Source organism: Electrophorus electricus, unplaced genomic scaffold (assembly GCF_041902795.1).
Source record: "Electrophorus electricus isolate QZ-2024a unplaced genomic scaffold, ASM4190279v1 Scaffold34, whole genome shotgun sequence".
NCBI lineage: Eukaryota > Metazoa > Chordata > Actinopteri > Gymnotiformes > Gymnotidae > Electrophorus > Electrophorus electricus.
Genome location: NW_027658627.1, coordinates 2,111,578 through 2,136,957, shown reverse-complemented (window position 1 = coordinate 2,136,957; position 25,380 = coordinate 2,111,578). Strand labels below are relative to the sequence as shown.

Genomic DNA, 25,380 nt, shown 5'->3' with positions numbered 1-25,380 from the left:
TACAGGGCAAGCACTTGAACATGCACATGTTCTTCCCTGGATACAGACACTTTGCCTCAAAGACAGTTGCCTCACAGGTTTGTTCCAAAATGACTTCCCTTGTCCCTTATTCCCTTATGCAACAGGAATTGAAAAGAAAGGTGTGAGCAAGTACACCCTCCACTGACAAGCTCCTGTTGTTTGAGTGTGAATGGATTCTGTGACTTGAACAAGTCTGCTCCTTCTCTCATCCAATATAGAAATTGCTCACCGAACTACAATGAGTGAACAAGGTCTAATGAACTTGCTGTGAGAATGATCTCAGTAATTAACTCAAAAAGGATAGGCTCAGAAGTGATTTTTTTTTTTTTTAAGTAGGAAGGATTTTGATATTTCAAGCTTGCCAGCAGAACTAGCTAGCCTAACCTGGGATGACAGCCAATGCACAGCATCACAGCTGGGGGAAACGGATGTGAAATGTCAGTTTAATCGGCAAGGCTCAAGGCAACAGGGTCCTGTCCCTTGACTTAGGTTGATCTAGAGGTATTTCAAGAAACTTATCAAGCGCACTTTAGTGGCAAAGAACAATATTTTCACTTGAACAGGGACCACAGATTAAAAGTCTGATGCTCTACTGACTGAGCTATTCAGGAGAGAAGCAATATCAGAAACATTACAAGTGCAATGTACATGTATGCAAAGAAAATTGAGTTCATGTGTATCGCATTAAGATGTCAATCTGCCTATGGAACATAACACCTCTTACGAGGCTCGATTTTTGCTCTCAAGCTGCGATGGTTTTGTCATGTTGTCTAAGAGAAGAGGCTTTGGTCGGTGGAGTGAGTCTTTGATAACTAAGATTGTAACTAAGATTGAAACTGCTCACCGCACTACATCGAGTACACAAGGTGTAATGAACTTGCTATGAGAATGATCTCAGTAAGTAACTCAAAAAGGATAGGCTCATCATGATGCATTAGCTAACAATCGGCACTCATACACAAGTGTGAATGTTCAACATTCATTCAAGCATCTCGAGGTCACAGTCTGTAGTGTGTACAAAAGGAATCTAAAGAAAAGGTTTGAGCAAGTGCATCCTCCACTGATAAGAGATATAACTTTAGACTCCAATTGTAACATTAGAAAAAAGATGTACATACAGTCCATTTGTTTAAAATGTTCTTTGATGTGAAGCTCATATTATTTTGCCCCCACTTACGCAGAACTTGATTGTTGGAAGAATACAACAGGGGAACTTTCAGTTGTACTTCACATCACTGACACTGTGTAGACTTTAACTAATGTACAGTTGTGTAGCTTTAGAGTTGTGTACAATTGGAGCAAGTGACCTAAGCAACATGTATTGCATACACAGTTTGCCTTAACAAACCTATCACTTCATCATGGTCAGAATATTTGTTATAGATACATGTAATGCTTCAGCATTGCTACTAGTTCTAATACACTCAAACTAGTGCACCAGAGTGGGTGATGGTAATGGTACTGTTAGAAGCAAACCTATATGACTGGGGTTGGGCTTCCACACACTGTCCCTTTCTCCCAATTCACAGAGCGGAAACGACTCGTTTTCAGCCTGTTTTTTTTTTTTTTTTACACAACCAATTTCCAACCTCTATAGATATCGCTTGGAATTCAACAGGCACCTGTTGCTACTGCACCTTTAAGACGGATGTAAGATAAATGAGCTCCTTTATGATTGACTGCCCTGTATTGTGCTTCATTCAAAAGGTACTCAGAGCTGAAATGCCTGAGAAAGGCAATTTAAGTGGGTGTGCTAAACCTCTATAGGCTGAATAGGCAGAGATAGGTCAATAAAGTGTTCTTGTGACATTAGAAATACAAATTTCAAAAGGGGCATTTTTGGCAGCTTAACTGACATAGTTAAGAATTTTAACATTTAAAATATATATATTAAAAGGAGAATGTTACTTATTTCACTCTGACTGTAAAACAGTGCATATTTTGTTAAATGGGATTTCCATCCCATGTTTTTAAGGCTGCCTTATGTATAAATAAATATGCAAGAATGCAGAGCATGAATAGGTCAGTCTTCCATTCTGTATCACACACCTACCCTTGATAACACCGTGGTAACTGGAAAAAAAAACAACCCTTTTTACTCAGTTGTCAGTACTTCCAATAGACTTCACGCTAATCTCATAGAAGTCCACCCCTTTCCGTGTCCTCCGGAAACAGCACTTCCGTTGTGTTGTGACAGGATTTGTTCCTGAAGTTGTATGCGTTTTCTAAATTTGCACCACATTTCTAAAGTGTGTTACCACTTTGATGAATATGCTTTGTGTATTTGCAGCACGATGGGTTTTCCAGGACACCGTAATTTATGCATGTTTAATTCCATCTTTTATTAACGTACTAAGCCCAACTCTATAGGCTAATATTTCTAAAACCGAGATAACCATAGAAACGTCTTCATCTGTGCTTGATACTTTCACGGAAAAACGGAACTGCTGCTTGTCAAGCTTGTTTCATCAGGTTTTATATCATCGTCATGACGTGTTTGAATTGATCCCAGGCATATGCAGTCCTCATCAAAATCCATGCATGTCCTAGGCTGTGAGTAATGTTATGTGAGCATGTCCTAGGCTGTGAGCTATGTTCTCTCTCTGGTCACAGTTGGCAAATAAATTGTGCATATAGATTGTGGGGAAAACACTTGAGCACGTGTTCTCCAAAGAAGTGTCTTAATATGAGCTATCTAGCTAGTTCCAATGTCAACTGTACTCATAACACTGGGTTTCTCTCTGTGCTCAGGTGTCTTATTCGCATGCCAGTAACATGTTAGCGATATTGTAGTAGTGTGAATTTTTATGTTGCCCGTGATGAAAGGTGACAGCGAATAAAAATCCAAACATTTTTTTTGTTCAGGTCTTTTTAACGGACATAACCGACACATATTTATCTAACAAAAAAATCAGGTTCCTCTAAATGTGTGGAAGAACTGCTGTGTATATTTTTGTTTCCAGTGGCCTGAGTACCTAAAATATGTCACCATTTTAGGAAGCAGGAAAGCAGGGCTGCTTACAAACATGACATTAGTAAATGGGATATTTTCATTTATGATTTTCCCCTTTTTGTTGTTTGTTTGCTTTTTTACTTTCATTTTTTGTAGGGACTGTGATATATATTTTGTTATTTGAATGCATAATATAGCTTTGGGGCTCCCACAGACACTTGTGTATATAAACATAGGGGAGATTTTTTTCATTGATTTGTATATGTTTGTGAAGGAATGCACATAGTTCTCATGTTTGAGCCACTTTAAAGATATTTTTTGACTTGTATCAGAAAGGAATACAAGCATTTATTCATATCAACATTTTCCTTGCAGAGTCATTTCAAAGATGATGCAACAGAATAGTTTTGCTTATCTATTCTGTACTTTGTTTATTGACAGGTAATTCCACCCTCAACTTTTTAGGGTGCCTCCCCATAATTGCTCAGCTCTTCTGTGTAATAAAAGCAGGATTGGTTTGTATATCACATTGGTGTAGGTCGTTTTCACCTGTTATATAAAGAACATTCTAATGCCTTTGGGGGAGACAAACCAAATTAGTCCTTTATAATTGTAATTATATATTACTTTGCTTCATTAGAAGTTTGTGATTATTCCTGTTATTCATCAACTTAGGTACCGTGATTTACTGGGGTAGGTCAAATTAAAAGATAATTGCCTGCTTGTATTAGGTAAGGAAAGTTTTTTATGTCATAGTTTTCACTTACTATGATTGGGACAATACATCTTTTACATGAGGATGGATTTTATCAAAGCTTATATGGATCTGTATGCCATGCATAGGACGCTTATGCTTTATTTAGTTCACTAAGTACAAGCAGTTCATTTTTGTTTTAAATGTTGATGTTCCACCTGCTCCATCAGACCCTCTGCTTTGACACTATGTCCACCTGGTGTACATCAGTAAGCACAGCCTATAACAACGTATGTCTTAGCCACTTGTAATCTTCTAAGCATTAACTTTCACAACATTTTTATGACAATGTTAGTCTTTATAGTTTCCATAACTAGGTGCTTAACTGAAATCAGCTCCGGTGTTTCATGTTGATGTCTTTCATTTTTCATACATAGTAATGTATATATTTGTGACATGCTACATTTGTTACTGTTTTCACTTGAACAAGGAAAATCATACTCAAAACAGATATATAAGTGGACAGTCAGGGTGAAATAAGTAACATTCTCCTTTTAATGTTATATTTTATAAAAATATTAAAGGTCTTAAGTATGTCAGTGTTTTAGTTAGTCTTTTGGCCAATGTCTTTTTTAAAAAGAGATAAGGAGATACCAGAACAAAATAGAAAAGCAAATAATAGAGGAAGATGGCATGGGATGGAGGGATGGAAGGATGATAAAAGACAGGGGTAGTAATGGATAATTTATTCTATTCTCTCAGCTATTCTCTTTAACTAATTCTGAAGTCTGCATCTTTATTTTCTATTTGAATGTTAACTTTACGACTAGCTGATTGGGGATTTAGGAACGACACTAGCGTTGATTTTGATTCTAGCCACAGTTCTAGTAATAAGCAGTGTTACAACTCTACATGCAGTCACTGAACAGTTGACTGTTAATTCTGTAGTAAGCATAATGCAAAAAATACAACAACATATTTTGTTGTGATTGAAAAAATTACGTCCTAAATACATGCGTTGTAAATACATTGACATTAGTATTTTTAATTAATTTCTAACATTCAGAGACATTCAGAGGTGTTTCTATTAAGCCCAGAGTCAGCTAGGTCTCCACTCTCTAATTACTCAATGAACCTCAATGGTCTCCCAATCACATCTTCTCTAACAGTTAAAGATCTTGGAGTTATGGATCCCAGTCTCTCGTTCGAAGCTCACGTAAATAAATAATGTTTCTAGGACCCCCTTTCTCCACCTTAGAAACATTTCAAAGATTAGGAGCATGCTCTCCACACATAATGCAGAAAAGGTAGTCCATGCATTTATTACTTCAATATTGGACTACTGTAATCCCTTACTATCTAGCTGTGCTATTAAGTGCCTAAAGTGCCTAGCGAGTTCAAAATGCAGCAGCCATAGTTCTTAATAGAGCTAGAAAATTTGATCACATCAATCATATCTTAGCTACTTTACTTTAGCTCCCAGTAAAATTTCGTATTGATTATAAACTACTTTTAATAATTCCAAATGTGCATTAGACTTTACAGTAACCTAAGACAACCCTTTTGCATGAAGGGAACTGGTAACTATGCTCACCCTCCATAATGTGCAAAAGATATTTAAAGTGTAGGACAGTCGAAGCATTATGTGTGCGTGTGTGTGATGTTATTAACGTGACAGTAAAAGCTTACCATTTTTAAACGGGGGCTGATTGACTTTCCACTTATGCAAGACTTATGTCAAGAGTACATGTCAAAAATTAGAGACGAAATGAGGTGCTAAATGCCGCAATTAGGCATACAGCAGTCAAAGGCAATTTGGAAACACACTTAGAAAACAAAGATCATGATCTTTGATCATGATCAAACTTTCAAAAAGCTTATCAATGTGACGAGAATGTGAGGTTTAGGTTCATCTATAGTGTTACAGTATCAATGTGAAATATGGATATCGAGGTCAGCATCACGTAAGAATGTATATGTGTGAAACATCTTCGTCGCCATAAATGTTGTGTTGTTACATAATTAAGCAGTCCATCCAGTTTCATTTACTTGATTTATTAGCAACCTGTGTCCACTGTCTAACTCAAGTATTTTTATTTTAATTTCCTCCATGTTGTTTATAATAGGCCTACAGTAAGAAATCCTTTTAACTGATTAATAATTAAAAAATATCTTTCTTGACTATAAGAATATAGCTTAACCACTAGAAAGATTAAACATCCAGTGAGTGTGTATCCTGGCATGTTAATGTAAAAGGCAGCTCCTACTGGATTTGGGGAAAGATTAGTAAAAGATTTCAAGTATCTGCAAAGCAAAAAACTGCCTATTCAACAGGCATGAATGATGTGCTACCGAAGTAGTTGTTTTATTTGCATAGCCTAATTAATATCATTAGATCAAGTTCTATATTACCTATATTGTTATATTACAATTTTGCTTTTGCTTTTTTGCTTCACAATTGTTACACATAATTGCTGCACCTGATACAAGGATAGGAATTTAAATTTATTCATACTGGATATAAGAATCATTAATGGCTGCTGAGTGAAGCACTTTCATTGAAAATTCATCCACCAATTTTTTTTTTTTTTTTTTTTATTATTTTTTTTTTATATATTATATAACCAGAAACAGGGCACATCAACCAGGAATACATTCCAGCTCTGTTTTAGAACACTGGCTGTGATTCATTACATTTTGGCAATTGTGAAAACAAACTGGATGATACTTCTAAAAGTAATTGTGTTTGCAGTTTATTTGCACAGTTACATGAACAACACATGTAGTAATCGGATCTAGAAAGTTGCCAACCCTATTAAAATATTAGGTTTATAGTATAATATTTGAATTAAACAGACAAAGCATTAATCACAATCATTTGCATGATTATTAAATCTTGAACCAAAAATGTATCAGAGAGCTCTAGTGTTTTTCACAAACACACAACCAATTAAACTGTGCTTGACCATTTCTTGCCCACTATATCATTCTCTGCAGTTTACTGAGAAAGACCTGACACTGGATAATGCCATTGTCTATTCGAAGGCCAAAACAACAACAATCTTGGTTATCAAAGATTCACTCCACCCTGACCACAGCCTCTTCTTTTAGAAGCTATGAAAAAACCACCATCGCAGCTTGTGAGCACAAATCTAGCCTCTTAAAAATACTCGCCTGGAATTAAACCTAGTAGAGTTCCACAACGAGGTGCAATTTGTAAAAGGACGTCTTTTTCTCTCAGAGTTAGAAATCTGCAGAAATAAATACATCAGTTAAATTTTTAAATATGTAGGTTAGAAATCCAAGTATAAAGAGCAGATATATTATCTGTGCTAATTAATAAACGTATTTAAAGTATACATTTAGTAGGCCTAAAAATATAACTCGTATGTAAATCATATCTAAATATTTTTATTTAGAGTAAATTACATGCGACATATTGAAGATTTTGATTTTTTTGGCCCGCTTCCACCATACCGCCTCATCGGGAACTGTTACACTTTATTTTTTATTTCTTTTTATTTATAACTTAAAAATAATCACCTGGAATGTAAACCTAGCCGAGGTCCACAACGAGGTGCAATTTGTAAAAGGACGTTTTTTTTCTCTCAGAGTTAGAAATCTGGAGAAATAAATATATGAATTTATTACCCCCCATCAGTGGACCTTTAGAGCTTTATTATTCAAAATAAGACAGACAGATGAACAGACAAACGCAAAATGTATATATAATATTTTTAAGTATTCGCCATCTGCACCATTACAGGAATGATGTGTGTGTGTGTGTGTGTGTGTGTGTGTGTGTGTGTGTGTGTGTGTGTGTGTGTGTGTGTGTGTGTGTGTGTATGTATGTATGTATGTATGTATCTATGTATATGGTTATGTGTGAGTACATGTATGTTGGATTGTATATGTACACGTATTAGAGTGTGATATTTATCGTTTATGGATTGGCTCTGTATGGATTTTATCAAAGGTGTCCACTCTAGATTATTGGTTCTGTTATTGATTAATTCTGAGAATTATTCTATTGATATATATACTCTATCAATAGATTTTTCTATTGGGTGACACTAATATTATTTTTTGTTTTCCAGTTCATGAATATGTTTTTTGTTTGTTGTTTTTTTGCAAGAATATTTTTATTATATCAATATAATAATGTTATACATAGTATCCTGTCATATTGGTTGATGATATGTCTCCTAGGAGACATAAAGAGGGTGTTGGATGGATATGGTTATTTAAAGCATGGGATATGTTGGTGATGCACTATATTGGACTGTTTGCACTTGTGTAGCATGTTGTCTGTTGCACTGTTGTTTTTATGTTGCACCATGGCCCTGGAGGAACGTTGTCTCGTTTTTGTTGTGTACTTGTATATATAGCTGAAATGACAATAAAACCACTTGAACTTGAACTCGAACTTGATGACGACTTGCCAAAATTGCTTGATAGGTGTGCTCTGCCACGTGGCGTGAATGTAATCGTCAACTGTGATTTGAGTAAAGTATGTACAGATTGCTGAGCTTGTGAAACCAATTTTAAACATCCAATGTGTAGTATAATGTACTCTGTATTATTTTGTACTGAATGCATTGTAGGTCAGTGTTGCTGTCATGTGGTAATTATTGTTACACATTTTAATCCAAACTGCAGCGTCATGGGCTAGTAATAAATGTTCCTTCTATTGTCTCAATGGGAGAGTAACTGTGAGATTTGATTTCACTATTATTTTGTATATCTTAGATAATAGGTTTTTTGTATTAAGAATGTTTGTTTATAAATTCTGATATGGATGTAGGTATCGGAATTGATTTTTGAACACATAGGTGATCTTAGCTGATGGTATTGTAGGAACTGGGGGCTTTCTATAGCATATTTTGTGGCTAGTTGTGGGCGTGACATGAAACAAGTCTTAGGATAAATATGTTTAAGGTTTGTAATGCCTTTTTCTGTCCAAGATGTAAAGTTTAATATTTTTGTTCATGGTAAAGCCTGGATTGTTCCAAATGGGAGAATGAATAGTTCGTGTGAGTGTGGAGTTTGATATCTTGTGGAATTTCCACCAAACTGTTAGTGTCATGGCCACCTTCAAACTGTTGAAACATGGATATTTTTGAATATGAGTCTGGGCACATTTGAAACACCTGCCGCAAACATTACTGACATTATATCTTGTTTATGTGATTGGCTGTGCTTCTCTAGCCACAAGTACTTTTTGATTTATTTATTTTTTAATTTGGTAATTTTATATATAACAGCAACAAATGACAGCTTAAGTTTTATGACAAAATGTGCAAACAAGCTGGCCTGAGAGGTGTGTAGCGGGATATGACTCAGTGCATCTCTGGTGCTGCTTTTGATGAGTACAGTGTCATAAGTGTGTCTGTCCAGCAGCGCAAAGAGGAGATACAGCTTCTTCTCCCGGAGGTTTCCGATAAATATGTAGATATGTTAGTATGTAATAGAAAGACAGCTGTCCATCCTCATAGTCTAGGTACATGCCCGCATTCCTGGGCAATTGTGTCAGGGGCAGAGGGGTCTCAGGCTTGGTGCAGGTGTACGACTTCTGGGTGCTCCTCCAGAGCACCCAGAAACCCTCACAGTGGGTTTCTCAACTTGCTCAGACTCAAATCTCAATATCGGCATCCGAACCGTCTTAGAGAGGAACAAAAAACACAACTCATTTGATTAAATTGTTCCAGTATAAATATGGTTATCAAACATGCTTTTAAAAATATACTTCCATGGAGATGGTGCCCTACAGGGTAGTGTTGGAACAGTGTGTACAGGCTTAGTGTCATGTTGTGGCCCCGCCCCCTCCTCAAACATCTTGGTGTGTGTGTGTTCGTCTGTGTTGCCACACCCTCTCGTGTCGTTCACCTGTTCTCTGTTATGTGTAATCGGCTTGGGTGTATATATGTCTCGTGTGTCATAGTACGTGTGTTGGTGTTTGAGATGTGCATAGTATTTGAGCTTTGTTGTATGTTTTGCATGTTTGCAAAAATAAAAGTGCGTTTCATCGTGCCTCGTCCCCGCATCCTGCTTATCCTCGCAACGTCACAACTAGACCACTTTAGATGTAACTTAGAACCTCCAGTGACCTCTGTATGTGTTTCTTTAGTTGTATGAGCTCCACTGGAGGACTCTGAATAGTTGACAATGGAAGAGGGGTATATCAGATTCACCCCTTCTGCCTCGGTGTGACAGATTAACACACTGCATTAACGTTTAGAAATAAAAACATATGGTAAACACAATCTAGAAAATATTACCTTGTAACAATTCATTCAGTATATGAACTGTTTTCTGTGTCCTTATGTCTATAAATTAAAAGTAATAAAACATTTAAATGATAAATAAATTACAATGAATGTATAAATGTTCACAAATAAGAAACTACATTGGTCTGCACTTTTCTCCACAGATTCAAGGAACTCATGAAAGTTGGAAGCTATAAAAACACATAATACAGAATTATAGACTGACTGATGTTTGAGCAGAAAGATCACTGTGATGTTCTCATATCTAAAGCACTCAAAGCATTGATGTTATGTAAATGAACTGTGATCTGATTGGTTTAAGGAAATAGATTCACCTACTTTGAAGTTCAAGTTTTTATCAAAAGGTTAGAACTGGTTGACTATACTTTGTCTGTCCTGCAACAGGAAATTTAAACATTTATATCCAAAGTATTACGCGATAGAAATCAATTCAAGACTACCCGTTATTGACCGCTAGATGGGGAAAGATACGAAGAAATAAATGAGTCCAGCTCCTCCTGCCCGACTTTACGGTGAGACTCTGCTATTACGTCATTAAAACGCTAAAGAAAAAAGGCCGCCATATTTGTAGTTCCACAACGTGAAAAGACGTCATTTTGTATGCCAACGAATGAATAAACACCATGCCATGCCTTGAAGACGACGAAATTGCAATCTATTTAGCTAGCCATAAGAATAAGAATAGCTGTTTGATTTACATACTCACAAATATATTGCATGTACATACATCTACATTTCAGTCGATCAAAATGTTTCACGTACTTAGAACCGCAACTTTATGTTACAGTGGTCATATCAGAGATTTACCAATATAAAACGCAACAGGTGTCGTGTTCTGTAATAGAACATTTTAACATTTATATCCATATTACACATAACCAAGGTGTAATATAACCATATGTACTGAACAGACATAAACAGCCTGTGTAAAATACATGTATGTGTCTTCTACAGCAATTACTGTGCCGTGCACACCTTAAGTTTGGCATGAAGTGTTTGCTTTTTCCAAAGCAAGTAGTATTAAATTATTCTCATAGAATAAATTTCACAAAGACATGGACTTCTCAGTTGACCGTAGAAAGATGTTTGTGTTTTTTTTTGTATTTAATTTATTTAATGCGAATCGTATGTAGGTTACCACTGCTAAGCTTCACCACTGTCAAGATAAGACCTCGAAAAGACGCAGAAATTTATTTTAATAACAGCTTCTGCTGATTTATTCAATAACTGTATGACACCGTTTGAGCGTACGTACCGACTGAAAACAAACTCAAATTATTAGAGACACTCTTACTGCGTCTCCACATTGAAACATATCAGTTAGTTAGCTAGGCTGGCTAACTAGCTTAGCTTTATTAGCTAGCTAAGCTAATTGCGAAGAGGATTACGTTAAAGAACCCCCGGTCTACAGTTGTGCACATACAGGAAAATTAATGAATAGCATGGTAATACACGCATTTATTGGAACAGTTATGTAGCTAATATGCATTTGTAGTATGTGCGCCTGGCGTAGAAATGAGTCTTTGTTAGCCCATTAAGGCTATCTTAGCTAGGCTAGTCCGAGCAAGCTAAGTGCTGGTTGCTATGACAACGGGCTTGGTGTATTTTGCGAGCTTGTCGGCTACCGACAAGGCTCAAGGCAACAGGGTCCTGTCCCTTGACTTAGGTTGATCTAGAGGTATTTCAAGAAACTTCTCAAGCGCACTTTAGTGGCAAAGAACAATATTTTCACTTGAACAGGGACCTCAGATTAAAAGTCTGATGCTCTACTGACTGAGCTATTCAGGAGAGAAGCAATATCAGAAACATTACAAGTGCAATGTACATGTATGCAAAGAAAATTGAGTTCATGTGTATCGCATTAAGATGTCAATCTGCCTATGGAACATAACACCTCTTACAAGGCTCGATTTTTGCTCTCAAGCTGCAATGGTTTTGTCATGTTGTCTAAGAGAAGAGGCTTTGGTCGGTGGAGTGAGTCTTTGATAACTAAGATTGTAACTAAGATTGAAACTGCTCACCGCACTACATCGAGTACACAAGGTGTAATGAACTCGCTATGAGAATGATCTCAATAAGTAACTCAAAAAGGATAGGCTCATCATGATGCATTAGCTAACAGTCTGCACTCATGCACAAGTGTGAATGTTCAACATTCATTCAAGCATCTCGAGGTCACAGTCTGTAGTGTGTACAAAAGGAATCTAAAGGAAAGGTTTGAGCAAGTGCATCCTCCACTGATAAGAGATATAACTTTAGACTTCAATTGTAACATTAGAAAAAAGATGTACATACAGTCCATTTGTTTAAAATGTTCTTTGATGTGAAGCTCATATTATTTTGCCCCAACTTACGCAGAACTTGATTGTTGGAAGAATACAACAGGGGAACTTTCAGTTGTACTTCACATGACTGACACTGTGTAGACTTTAACTAATGTACAGTTGTGTAGCTTTAGAGTTGTGTACAATTAGAGCAAGTGACCTAAGCAACATGTATTGCATACACAGTTTGCCTTAACAAACCTATCACTTCATCATGGTCAGAATATTTGTTATAGATACATGTAATGCTTCAGCATTGCTACTAGTTCTAATACACTCAAACTAGTGCACCAGAGTGGGTGATGGTAATGGTACTGTTAGAAGCAAACCTATATGACTGGGGTTGGGCTTCCACACACTGTCCCTTTCTCCCAATTCACAGAGCGGAAACGACTCGTTTTCAGCCTGGTTTTTTTTTTTTTTTGCACAACCAATTTCCAACCTCTCTATATATATATCGCTTGGAATTCAACAGGCACCTGTTGCTACTGCACCTTTAAGACGGATGTAAGATAAATGAGCTCCTTTATGATTGGCTGCCCTGTATTGTGCTTCATTCAAAAGGTACTCAGAGCTGAAATGCCTGAGAAAGGCAATTTAAGTGGGTGTGCTAAACCTCTATAGGCTGAATAGGCAGAGATAGGTCAATAAAGTGTTCTTGTGACATTAGAAATACAAATTTCAAAAGGGGCATTTTTGGCAGCTTAACTGACATAGTTAAGAATTTTAACATTTAAAATATATATATTAAAAGGAGAATGTTACTCATTTCACTCTGACTGTAAAACAGTGCATATTGTGTTAAATGGGATTTCCATCCCATGTTTTTAAGGCTGCCTTATGTATAAATAAATATGCAAGAATGCAGAGCATGAATAGGTCAGTCTTCAATTCTGTATCACATACCTACCCTTGATAACACCGTGGTAACTGGAAAAAAACAACCCTTTTTACTCAGTTGTCACTACTTCCAATAGACTTCACGCTAATCTCATAGAAGTCCACCCCTTTCCGTGTCCTCCGGAAACAGCACTTCCGTTATGTTGTGACAGGATTTGTTCCTGAAGTTGTATGTGTTTTCTAAATTTGCACCGCATTTCTAAAGTGTGTTACCACTTTGATGAATATGCTTTGTTTATTTGCAGCACGATGGGTTTTCCAGGACACCGTAATTTATGCATGTTTAATTCCATCTTTTATTCACGTACTAAGCCCAACTCTATAGGCTAATATTTATAAAACCGAGATAACCATAGAAACGTCTTCATCTGTGCTTGATACTTTGTTCCTGAAGTTGTATGCGTTTTCTAAATTTGCAGCGCATTTCGAAAGTGTAGAGATGCACTGTTGAGGTAGAGATGCACTTTCATTAATACTGCTTACACTGTGTTTCTTTACAACACGCATGGACGTGTTGAAGCAACTCATATGCATGGAACACTAATACTCAGAGCATTGGAAGGTTGAAATCAGAAGCTATCTGGCTCACACAATGTTTTAAATGTGCCAAGGGAAATTCCAAGTGTGGCCATCCTTGAGTGGAGTGGAAGATAAATATGTTTTTTTTGTATTTCAAAGCGGCTGTAAGAGTATAACAGGCAGTTTAGAACATGTCAGTCCCTCCATGTAATTTGAGAGAAAATATCCTATGAAGATTGGACCAAGATTCCTGCAGAGTATTTTCAGCACATAGTGGAAACTATGCCAGAAAGAATTTCTGCAGTTCTGGAGGCCAAAGAAGGTCCAACATGCTATTAAATGGGTGTACTTAAGCCCACTGTGTCCTATAATAGGATGTTGCTGGAATGTATGTGGATGTTGTTGGAATGGCCGCAGAGTTGCGGCAGCAGTACAGGTAGTCTGTGATCCTTTCCCCCATCCGAGTGAGTTTGCCCTATTGCACGGGGTCGAGTTATGATGTGAATGTTTAATTACACAGGATGGATTGTGGGCTACAGAACCAAACAGCCTTCAGGATTCAAGTAGAGAAAGGTGAAACTTCTCCAGCCTTTGAGTTAATCACAGGACTATTGCATAGCAATTAGGGATAACAGAACAGCTTTCGGGGGGTTTGGGTGGGGTGCCTTATCCGCCCCTTTAACAGAGTAGTCACAATTCAAATTTCCCTTCTTCCATTGTTTACAAGGCATTATACATGTGGTTTATTTATAGTGCACGGAGTAATATGCAGCGAGTCTGGTCTGTCTGCTTTGGAAGAGAAACATTTGGCCAAAAGAGCAAGACACAGCCAGGAGGATGATTGCTAAGAGCACATCATAATATGCACCTTAAAGCTGTGCTCTACAGCTAGGTCCTGTTCCATGACTGCATATATAAATTTACTACTGACATTGCCATTTATATCTGGCCATTTACAGTGCACTCTTGCTCAGTGCAGCACTTGAAGCTGATTTTCCATTGTGTAGTTATTATGTTCAAGAGATGTTTGACCCGGTCAGGGTGACACACTTTAGTGAGGGCAGCAGTATCCTAGAGGACACTACAGACAGTGACGGAGACATCTCAGAGCGCGAGGTGAGAGGTTGAGTTTTTTGTTACTCTCTCTACGACATACTTTTCATGCCAGGTACTATTGTCCAGTTCAGCCCAATTTAATTTACTGCCTTGTATTATCATATATAAATTGCTGAACATCTTATCACTCAGTTTCAAACATCCCCTCAGCTGTTTTAAGCCATTTCGGTTATTCAGAAGTACTGCTAAATGGATGTGGTGGGAAAATGAGAGCACATCAAACACAGACAGCTTTATGCATTGAGTAGTAAAGAGTAAAAGTTTATTGAGTTTGTAAAGGGAAAGAAATGTGAGTTCCACCTTCCAACTATAACTTTTCTAGGATACGTGATCAGCCATGGTGAAATCACTACGGATGATAAGAAGATCAATGCCATCTTCCAGTGGCCCATTACTATTATAGTTAAAAAACTCCAGAGATTCTTGGGATTTGCAAACTTTTACCGATGCTTCATATGGAATTTTAGCAGCATTGCAGCTCCTCTCACAGCCCTCCTGAAAGGAGCAATGACCAAGCTACTTTGGAATCAGGAGGCTGATCAAGCATTCAGGAAACTGAAAGAAGCTTTTACCACGACTAGCATACGTCGACATCCTGATCCTTCCATTCCATTTGTCGTGGAAGCTGATGCTGCTAACATCGGGGTAGGAGCTGTACTTTCACAACGATACGACAAGTCCAAGTTACAATAGATGATTAAATAGACAAGTGTATATAAAATAGATGATGGAATAAACAAGCCATACAAGACACAGTCATCCCAATGGAATGTCTGTCGGGAAAACATTACCTACCTTGTGCTGTGACCATCTGTTGAAGTGGGCTCATTCTTCGCTGGTTCAGGGCTATGACAAGCGATATTTATAAGTATGTTTCTTCATGTTCAATTTGCAGTCAAAGCAAGATGCCTAAGACCCTACCCACAGGAAAGCTCATGCTTCTTCCCGTACCAGAAAGTCCTTGGTCTCACATCACCTTAGATTGCGTTACTGACCTCTCTGTCCTCACTGTAGTTGATGGATTCTCCAGGGGTGTGTGGTTCATTGTGTTTCCGAGTATGCCTACAGCCTGCCAAACTGTGGAAGCCTTGTTTAACCAGGTGTTCCGTATATTTGGCATCCCAGAGGACATAATATCATATTGGGGACATCAATTCACATCTCGAGTTTGGGCTTCCTATATTGAACACATCGGGGTAGCTATTAGTTTTACATCCACAGTCAAATGGCCAATTCCTACATTGTTTTTATATGAACAATCCATCAGACCGGTCCAAGTTCCTCTTATTGGCAGAAATGGCCCAAAATTCACTTACTAGTTCATCCACTGGCTTGACTCCTTTTTATTGTATTTTAGGTTATCAGCCTCAAATGTCCCATGGACTTCCATATCAGCTGGTTTCCCCGCTGTGGATGAGTGGATGCAGCGGAGCGAAAGGGTATGGGAGGAAACAGATCAGTGTATTGTATGAGTTCTCTGAACGTATAAGGAAATTGCGGACAGGCACAGAGGGGAGAACCCGATATACCAACCTGGTGACAGAGTGTGGCTCTCTACACAGGACTACCGCAAGCCGGGGTCATGTCGCAGGTTAGGTCCCAAGTATATCGGTCCATATGAAATGACCAAGCACATTAATGAAGTCACATATCAACTCAACTTACCTGCTCACTTTTGTGTTTTGAGGTCATTTCATGTGTCCCTTCTTAAGCCTGTTGTTCCTGTTGTGGCCTTTGGATGAGATCACCCCTGAGGTCACTCCTGTATTAAGTATGTTGGTTGCTGTCATTAGAGTGTATTGTTTCTGAAGGTTTTTTTGCATTATGCAATGCCTCTTCGCAGAGTGTGATTTTCAAGAACTTTAGTAAGCAGATGACTTATTTGCATCACCTTTTTTGGTAGGACAAAGCCCATCCATGAGCCAAAGGAAGCTGAGGTAGGCCCCATTCCATGAAAACACAGGGAGTGTGTGAACCAGGATACCAACACAAGCATACATGCAAGCTGACACCTACCCTCCCCTTGTCCAGTGGTTTGGCCAGTAGACAACTAATGAAAAACATTTCAAAAGCGTTTATACAGAAGCCAATGTTCAAATGGCTCTCTGTGCAGTGAGGAAACATATCATAAGGAAGTGCAAATTCCACTAAAGTTTAAGTAGGATCACTGAATTCAAAGTCTAGAGCACTATTACACTATGACTTCTAACAATAGCGTAAAAACAGTAATGTCATTCGTTTTTAGGAAAGGAATGTAAAAGTTTATGAAATATTCTTAAAAAGAGGACAGTTTGATGAGGAGCTTGGTCTTGCACAGCTACCAAAACCCAGGACTGAACTAGGAGTCTTTTGATATTCAATCTAACACTCACCCAGCTGAGCTATTTCAGCTAGTGACTAAATACTTTTGCCTGGTTTCGATCAAAATGTTACCAATGAATGTAGGTCATGTTCATGTCAGAGGAAACTGTCACCTTTATCCCTGGTGAGCTAGTGGCTAGGATTCTCTTTCAAACTTAATTTTTATGTGGAATAAAAAGAAATATGAATACCTCTCTTTATGACCTCCTAATGCTCATGCATACCAAGTCCAGTATGCATACAAACATCGTCAGTATACTAGGAATACAGAGTTTGAAAAATGTTTGTCAGAAGCATCTGAGCTTTATTGCTGGTGGGTGAGTGGCTAGGATTCAACACTTTCACCACTGCAACTTGGGCTTGATTCCTGGTCAGGGGACGCTCTTTTTGCTCACTTAAAAAAGAAGCTTGTATGTGAAAAAACAAACTTCCTTTGAGTCAGATTTTAACTGACAGACTAAGGATAACAGTTTTAAATTCTACAGTCCTCCACTCTACCAACTAAGCTATTGAAGGCAACAGACATGTAATCCCATAAGTCCAAACACCAGTATGTTGGCAAGAAACACGGCCAGTTATGGATGTTTGAATTGTTAAGTTCATTTGACACAAAGAAGAAACATTGCATTGTACGAGTTGGAGATGTTCAGCTCCAACAGATATCTCTTGATTACATTTGGATGCATACTGGACTTTGTGTACAATCAATAACTACTGGTACTAACTCAAAGTATGTTTCCCCCTTCAGTTTTATTTTATGCCAGAATAAAGACTTTCTGTCTTTAGAATTCTACATGACTCAAACTGAGATGCAGCAGATCACTTAGCTAGAACAAAGGGTCTTGTACTACAATAACGACTTTTGCTTTATTGCCCATAAGGTCCACCTCTTTTTTCTTTAACCCTCAGATCATCCCGTAGATGTTAGAATTATTCTAATGAAATTATAATTAACATTTAAAAAAATTCCTTAACATCACTCTTAAAATAACTTTTACCTTACAAATGATTTCTTTACCAGCAAATTTGAGTTGGTATGAATTCATCTATTAATTTTTCGTTATTATTTCATTAAATACATGCCCCCCCCCCGCCCCCTAAAAAAAGAATAACAGTCCAAATGAAAGGTCTAAATGAATCTTTGCAGTAACAACAGTCTTTTATGCTCTTCCAACCACCCCACCTCCTCCCAGTGGACACACCATGCTCCAGTACATGATTCTGGAGTGCTGTGCTATCTGTGCTCCCCACTAACTTTTCCTACCTGCTGGGGTTTCTCCTTCCTGGACCTGCCTTAAAATGCTTAAAATGACAGCACCTTGCCCTCCATTTACCTGCAACATTGTCACAAACAATATTTATGTGCAGATTAGCAGATGAACCTCACCTGGATGATCCACATTTCATTTCTTTGTACTGTTATAATAATGAGTTACTGTATTTCTACCCAGGTGTTCTATCCAGGTGAACTGTGCTCTGTTTCTATCTCCTATGATGTCTTTGTGTAGGAATGCTGTAGTGTATCTTTCATGCTTACAATTTGTCAGCCATCCTCTACCCAACTCATCTTTGCCCAGGTTTATCCAGGGTTAACCGAAGGAGGATGAGTTCCCTTTTGAGTCTGACACCTTCCAAGTCCCTTCCACCATTCCAGTGAGTTTTTCCTACTGTCACCCTTGCCAATGTCATTTGGCTTATTTATCAGTTGTCACAAGGTGTTAACGTTATTATGCACATGTATATAAAATGTGTATATACTCTATATACATAATATATATATATATATATATATATATATATATATATATATATATATATATATATATATATATATATATATATATATATATTATTGCATTATTCTCTGCACCTTACATGTTATTTGCAGTTTGGATTGGATTATAAAGTGAATTTCATTGGTGAGTACTATATTTTTTGGTGACAAAGTATAATCTAATCTTTACAAAGCAGTGACCAGAAAGGAAGACCTGGATGAGGCTTTGGTCCCCATGATAGTTAGAGACACACAGCCATTTAGCATAGTTGAGGATAAAAGCTTCAGGGACTTGGTAGCAAAATTGGATTCAACTTATATTCTCCTAACTAGGAAGGTATGTGTGGTGACATGGATACATTATGAGAGTAGTATTAAAAATATATATAATTATTTTCTTCCTTCCCTTTAGACTGTAAAGGCCATGGTTGAGGCCAAATGCCAATAAGAGAAAGAGAAGGCCAAAGCTGAGGTCCAGAAAATTCCTGCAATGAGTTTGTCAGCAGATATGTGGACATCTCTTAATGTGGATGCCTTCTTGGCTGTGACCTGCCATTTTATAGATGACAACACATTTCTGAAGTCTACACTACTTGGTGTTGTGAAATTCCTGCAGGCGCATACGGCTGAAAATTTGGCCTGTGTGAAATCCTCTCTTATGGAAGAATGGGGAATAAAATAAAGTCACATGTCTGGTTACTGATGGCACATCTAATATGATTGCCTGTGGAAATAGCTGAAGCTGCCTCATGCGCTTCAAAAAAAAAGAAACTGAGGTTGAAACAAGGTGTTGGAGCGATTAGTAGAACTCAGGGAGCCTGTGGGGGCAGATTTGGCGGGTTTACAAACTGATATTCCTGCGCTGATCTCTGATGTGTACAGTAATGTATGTGGGTGCCGGTCTATACTGTATTCTTTTCACAAGGCAACTGTGGAGCTGTCAGACCTCAGTGGCAGGCATAATCATATCCCAACACATTTCAGACTAAAGGATTTGAACTCCCTGGCACTGCCAGACACCTAACTGGCTATAATTTGATGGGGAGGATGCAGGTTGTCTGCATGCCTCTGGAATTGCTTCTTTGACCTATTCACACAGCGATCGAGAGCCTTACACTAATGCCAGAGTCCCTCTGATTTCATACTTTTCTCTGCATTGTCCAAGATTTGTAAACAAGCACAAATCCATGGGCAAAGTTTTGTAATCAAGAACACACTCTCATGTACTTGGAACATGTCTTAGCAGATTGTGATTTACAAGCAATGTTATAAGCAACACAAGTTCAAACAGGTGGTTTGTTGACAAGGGGTCATTCATCAAACAAAACCCACATGGCCCATATGGGGATCGAACCCATGACCTTCGCGTTATTAGCACCACGCTCTGACCAACTGAGCTAATCGGCCTTTCTCCGTTCATTTCGCAGTTTTTGGTGCAGCACTGAAGGGAACCTTTCCATGAAATTGTAGACTTGGTGTCAACGAGATTACGGCCACTTTTTCGACCGAGCATAGGTGAAAGTTGACACTTATTGTTCCCTCTGACAAATGGTTATTCTGTAGCCAACTTTTGAATTAAACTTCAAAAGCAAATGTGGAGAAGCTTTTGTTAAAGAGCAATTCAGTGCAGTTGTACACAGTGACGAAATCATCAATTGCAAAGTCCACTGAGCTTTATTGCTGCGAGTTACATAGTGCTGTCTATTACACCATGAAATCTGCCATAACAACAAAAATGTAATGTCTGATTCTGTGAGCCAAGGAATATAAACCTTTTAGGGACATATTTAAAATATCAGATTTTCTGCCTGAGCACAGAGTAGGCATTTTTTTCTAGCTTTAACCATACGTCCTCTTTCTTTGGAAATCTGTGTCATTGCTGCATGAATAAGCAGAAAGATTTTGAGCAATTTTTTGTCTGGGTCTAAGGGGCAATTTATTCAAACCAAAAGATGCTATTTTAGCTAGTTTGTCAAATGAACATGTCAAACCTACAGAGACAATGTGTCTAGCTACAGAGCTCTGCAAGGTTTAATTCTTGGAAGTATTTGAAGCCATAGAAAGTTATTCTGTAAGCATTGCTTAACTCAATAAAAAGAGACAGTTAGAGCCAATGGCTGCCAGATCTAACATAGCTCACATTTTATAGTGTTTGCATAGCATATCAGAATCTGCAAGAACTATTCCTGTCATTTCAGGAATAAGCTTTTTTGACTTCACAGCTAGATGAAATATTTAGGGTGGATGCAGGATTTGGTATGATCTCCTAGAGAATTGCCATTCCACTGTGTCTTCAGCTTTTGTCCGATCTGCAAACAAGTCCCACTCTAGGAGAACTAGGTCAAGTGGTAGAGTGCTCTTTTAGTATGTGAGTGTTAGTGGGATTGATGCTCACATTCTCAAGTCTAGAATTTGTAGTTTTTTTTCTATGATGAAATCCTTTCTGATAGCAAATGTTTTCGGGACCTGCTAATACGCTTATGCCATGCACACATTACGTGACTTTTGAAGTTTTCAAATTGATGTATGGCTCACACTGCACAACTGTATGTCTTGGAATCTGGAAAGCTTAATTTGTGGTATCTCAGTGGCAGACATAATCAGTGATAAACCACTGATATGTCAACTGGTCTTAACACAGACAGATTTAACTTACTCTGTTGAGACTGTGTCTAACTTAAACCTTTCCTTCAAATAGAAGAGATCCTTGTTGCAGAGGTAATGTTTTTACCTTTATATGGTTTTCCCACTCATAGTCATGCAACACACAAATGCAAACCTCTCACAGACTGTCTCACACACATCCAGTTATTCATCTGAACACATGATGTTTCTGTCTCTGTACCGCTATTAGTTATGCAATGGTTCCTCAATACTAGCACTAACTGAACAGGGTTCTGTATAAATATGATCTTTATAACAGCTGCCATAACAGCAAAAATGTAATGTCTGATTCTGTGAGCCAAGGAATTATTATTGATATTGTGAATATTTAATAACCTCCAATGCCAGCAAATTAAATTTCACAATATTGTGAAAATTGTAAAGGATACTTTATTCATGTCCTCATTGCTAAAGATTGTATCGCTTTATCACAGCGATACGCTAGTTAGCTAGCTAACAGTTGAGGTCAGCGAGTGTGAAACTCGGGGCTATAAACCATTCCTTGTGGAACCATTTCATTGTTCAGCTTTCAACTTTGATCGTTTAGGTGCTGGTAGTTTGTTAGCTAGCTAACTGTTCAGCAATAGAAAACCTACTTTTGTATGATTTAGAGACCCAAATTCACAAACCTGTGGGTTTTCAAATTGATCGTTCTCTCTAAATAAGCAAAATGAGTTAAGCCATTACTACAGCTATCGGACTGTTTGAACTACAATATTCGACTGTTCATTTATTGTTAATTAGATTAAATTAACTTTCATAAACATTCTGTATTAATAGAATGTAGTTTGTAATGACTGATTAACTGTGTATATTCAACATGAAGCTATTCATATAACGTTTCAAGTTTGGTTTATTTGTAACATACATTTATTTGCCACTTTCATTTTTAGGCTGTAAAATGAAAGCTCCTTGCTCACAATCATTGCTATAGTTTGATCAAATTCAGTTATATATATAAACTCCCTATTCAATGGGAAGAAACCAGTTCATGTCATTGTGAATTGCTGGTTCTGTAATCAAAACACTGAGGTTCCATATGAGAACAGAAACTGCTGAGACTGTCCATTCTGTGTGCAGTACAATGGCTTCTAAGAGGTATTGCTGTATTTGAGACATGGTGAGGACATATTTTAGTGAAAGTCTTCCAATGATGCACCCTTACCTGAACCATTTTATGCTGTTGCTGCTGTTAAAAAATGCAGAATGGTGATTATAACGAACCGATCCTTGCACAATATATGGAGCACCTCAACCATGGGGTATCAGCTGGTGTCCCTGTGCTTGATGCATCCAAGACTCAACCAGACACTGAAGATCAAGCAGCTGGCTTCCTTCACTCCCAGAGAGGAAGTAGGTTTTCCATTTGAACTGTTGCCTTCTTAGTTAAGACGTATGCATTGTTGATTGCAGTGCCAGAGCTGTGAAACTGTGCAAGGTAATGCATGTCCAGTGCTGGACTTGGGCAAAGATTGTGAGTGGGTCTTCAAGGGCAAACAGGATCTGATGGCCCACATGTAGTTTGATATTATTCCTAAATAACTAAGTTTACATGGCTATTTGAAAGAAGCTGATCATGTAAGCAGCAAAGACAGAATATCATTCTCTGACTAAGGATTTAGTTGACTCATGTTTAACCCAACTAAACTGTGGTCCTGGCTGATTTTAGTTGGACTATTGAGCCACTGACTCATGCACAGAGTTTTCTGAGTATTTTGCAGTTTCTTACTGTACTGAGTTCTTACTGAGTATAACGTCAACTTTGATATATTTGTTTTCTTTTCACCGAACAAAGCCTTCAACTTTGACTGTGGTGACATGAAATCCAGATCTGCAGAGTGTTTTTTCAGTAACGCATCTTTTGCCTGTGCATTTTGATTGCAGTGTTAGGAGGTCATAACTGCTGATCAGAACTTTGGACAAGAGGGCTTATCCTCATGGCTCTCTGACTTTCATGTACAACAACAAACAATATTTTCTTATTTATTTTTTTCCAGTTGTAACAAACCGTTCTGCTGTTTTTTAACTTCTGTCAAATTTTTTAATGGTTGTACAGGACAATTACGATGGAAATTGAGGTGTACAAGTGCCACCTTGAACAGACCTACGAGTTGTGCGGGCCTGTCAGACAGCTAAGCAGTATGACATCCAGCACCAGAACCGACAGCTGCGGGCCCTGCTTTTCAACCACCAGCTCAGATGCAGCCAAGATGCAGACAAAGAATTCATTAAGGTGAGTAATTATTGTCAATGGTTGTCTTAGAATGGTGCTAAAGTGCTTAAGATAGTTTTTGGCGATTCTATAGCCAAGAATTCTCAAGATCACATCTAGCTGCATTCCTGTTGGGTGTGAATGACAGTTGCTCCTTCCCAGTTGATGCAAAGTGACGATAGAAAAAAAGGCGTACACGGAACTGGTAGTGAACACTGTCCTTCAAGTGCATATAAGTGCATACAGTGTTTGAGCCTGCAATCCAGTTCATTACCCTGTCCAACAGGCTCCCAGGTTCCCCTCCACATCTTCCTTGTCAGAGATAAAAATTGATATAAAAAAATGGATACTTGAATACTTTTGGTTACTTTTTTGTTCCTGGCTACCATGCTTTTTAAAGCATTGATTATTTCAAACATTGATTTATCTAAGATAAGCAAAGACCTGTTCTCTCTTGCTGCATTTTGTGGGTTTTTTTGGGTTTTTTTTGTTTTGTTTTCTTTCCAAATGAAGCTGTTGTTTTCATTTTTGGTGGGTTTCATACTATCCACACCAGCTTCCAGGTTTCTGTCCTTTTACATACCAAGCAATCAGCTTCCTTTCTCTTTGCTACAGAGCACCTCTTTTCTGTCCACACCTGCTTGGCTGGTAGCTCTCAGAAGCCTTGCCTTCCTCGCCTGTGCTTTTCTGGTTGCGGTGGCCATATGTGGGTCTGGATGTGACTCTGGAGACACATCCTCTCTCCACAACAGCCCGCACACTCTCAGCGGGGGAATCATCCCACCCAAAGAAGCCCACCAAAATGACACTGAAGCCAAAGCAAAGAGCATCACCAAAACTGCAAATGTGGAATGACCTGGTGGGTATTCTGCCAGAGAGAGGCAATAGAGAATATCAAGCTGATCTGGTAGTCTGGAAGCAACCACCAGATGGCTGTTGCTTCTGTTGCCCTTTTGACTTCCATCAACATCTACTCAGGCAGTAAAAAGAAATGGTGTACTGGGAGGTAGTAAATCTTGCTAATCAGTACTTGTTTTTGGCCTGTGAAAATACAAACAAACAATACACATATTCAAACACTTCTGAACTACAATTGCTTATCAGGATTTACACAGGCTTATGTTCTTAATAGCTCTTTGCTTACAACTTCATCAAAGCGGTTTTGTTCTACAGTATGTGCAAAGTCTACTTTCCCACACAGTTCACATGAGTCTTGATTCATCCTGCTGGTTCTTCATGTCTGTGAATGTGAAAAATCAAACTTTTTTGCTTGGCTTCAAGCAGTGATCCTTTGATTGTATCATTCATGATTCATTTAGGATTACAACCAAGTGGTTCAATATCCAGCCAGAGGTGTACTCAAGTGAGGTAATAAAATGAAATTATTAATGTAAATAATATGATGGCAGGAATTGTAAAAGACCAAATTAGGCTTCAGAAGTAAGCAGGAAGTGAGAATGACCAAATATGGCCTCTGTGGCAAGTCCAGGATTGAGGCCAGGATACCACCTAAAGATACAATTTTAATAAAAAATGGTTTTGTAACTTGATGAAA

The 25,380-nt window shown here is 38.1% G+C and overlaps 1 non-coding gene across 1 annotated transcript; it reads right to left on the bottom strand.

Moving 5' to 3' along the window:
• Positions 1 to 20,282: 20,282 nt before the first annotated feature.
• trnai-aau (transfer RNA isoleucine (anticodon AAU)) lies at positions 20,283 to 20,356 on the bottom strand. The gene has a single exon. It is a non-coding gene; the product is annotated as a tRNA-Ile (tRNA).
• Positions 20,357 to 25,380: the final 5,024 nt, after the last annotated feature.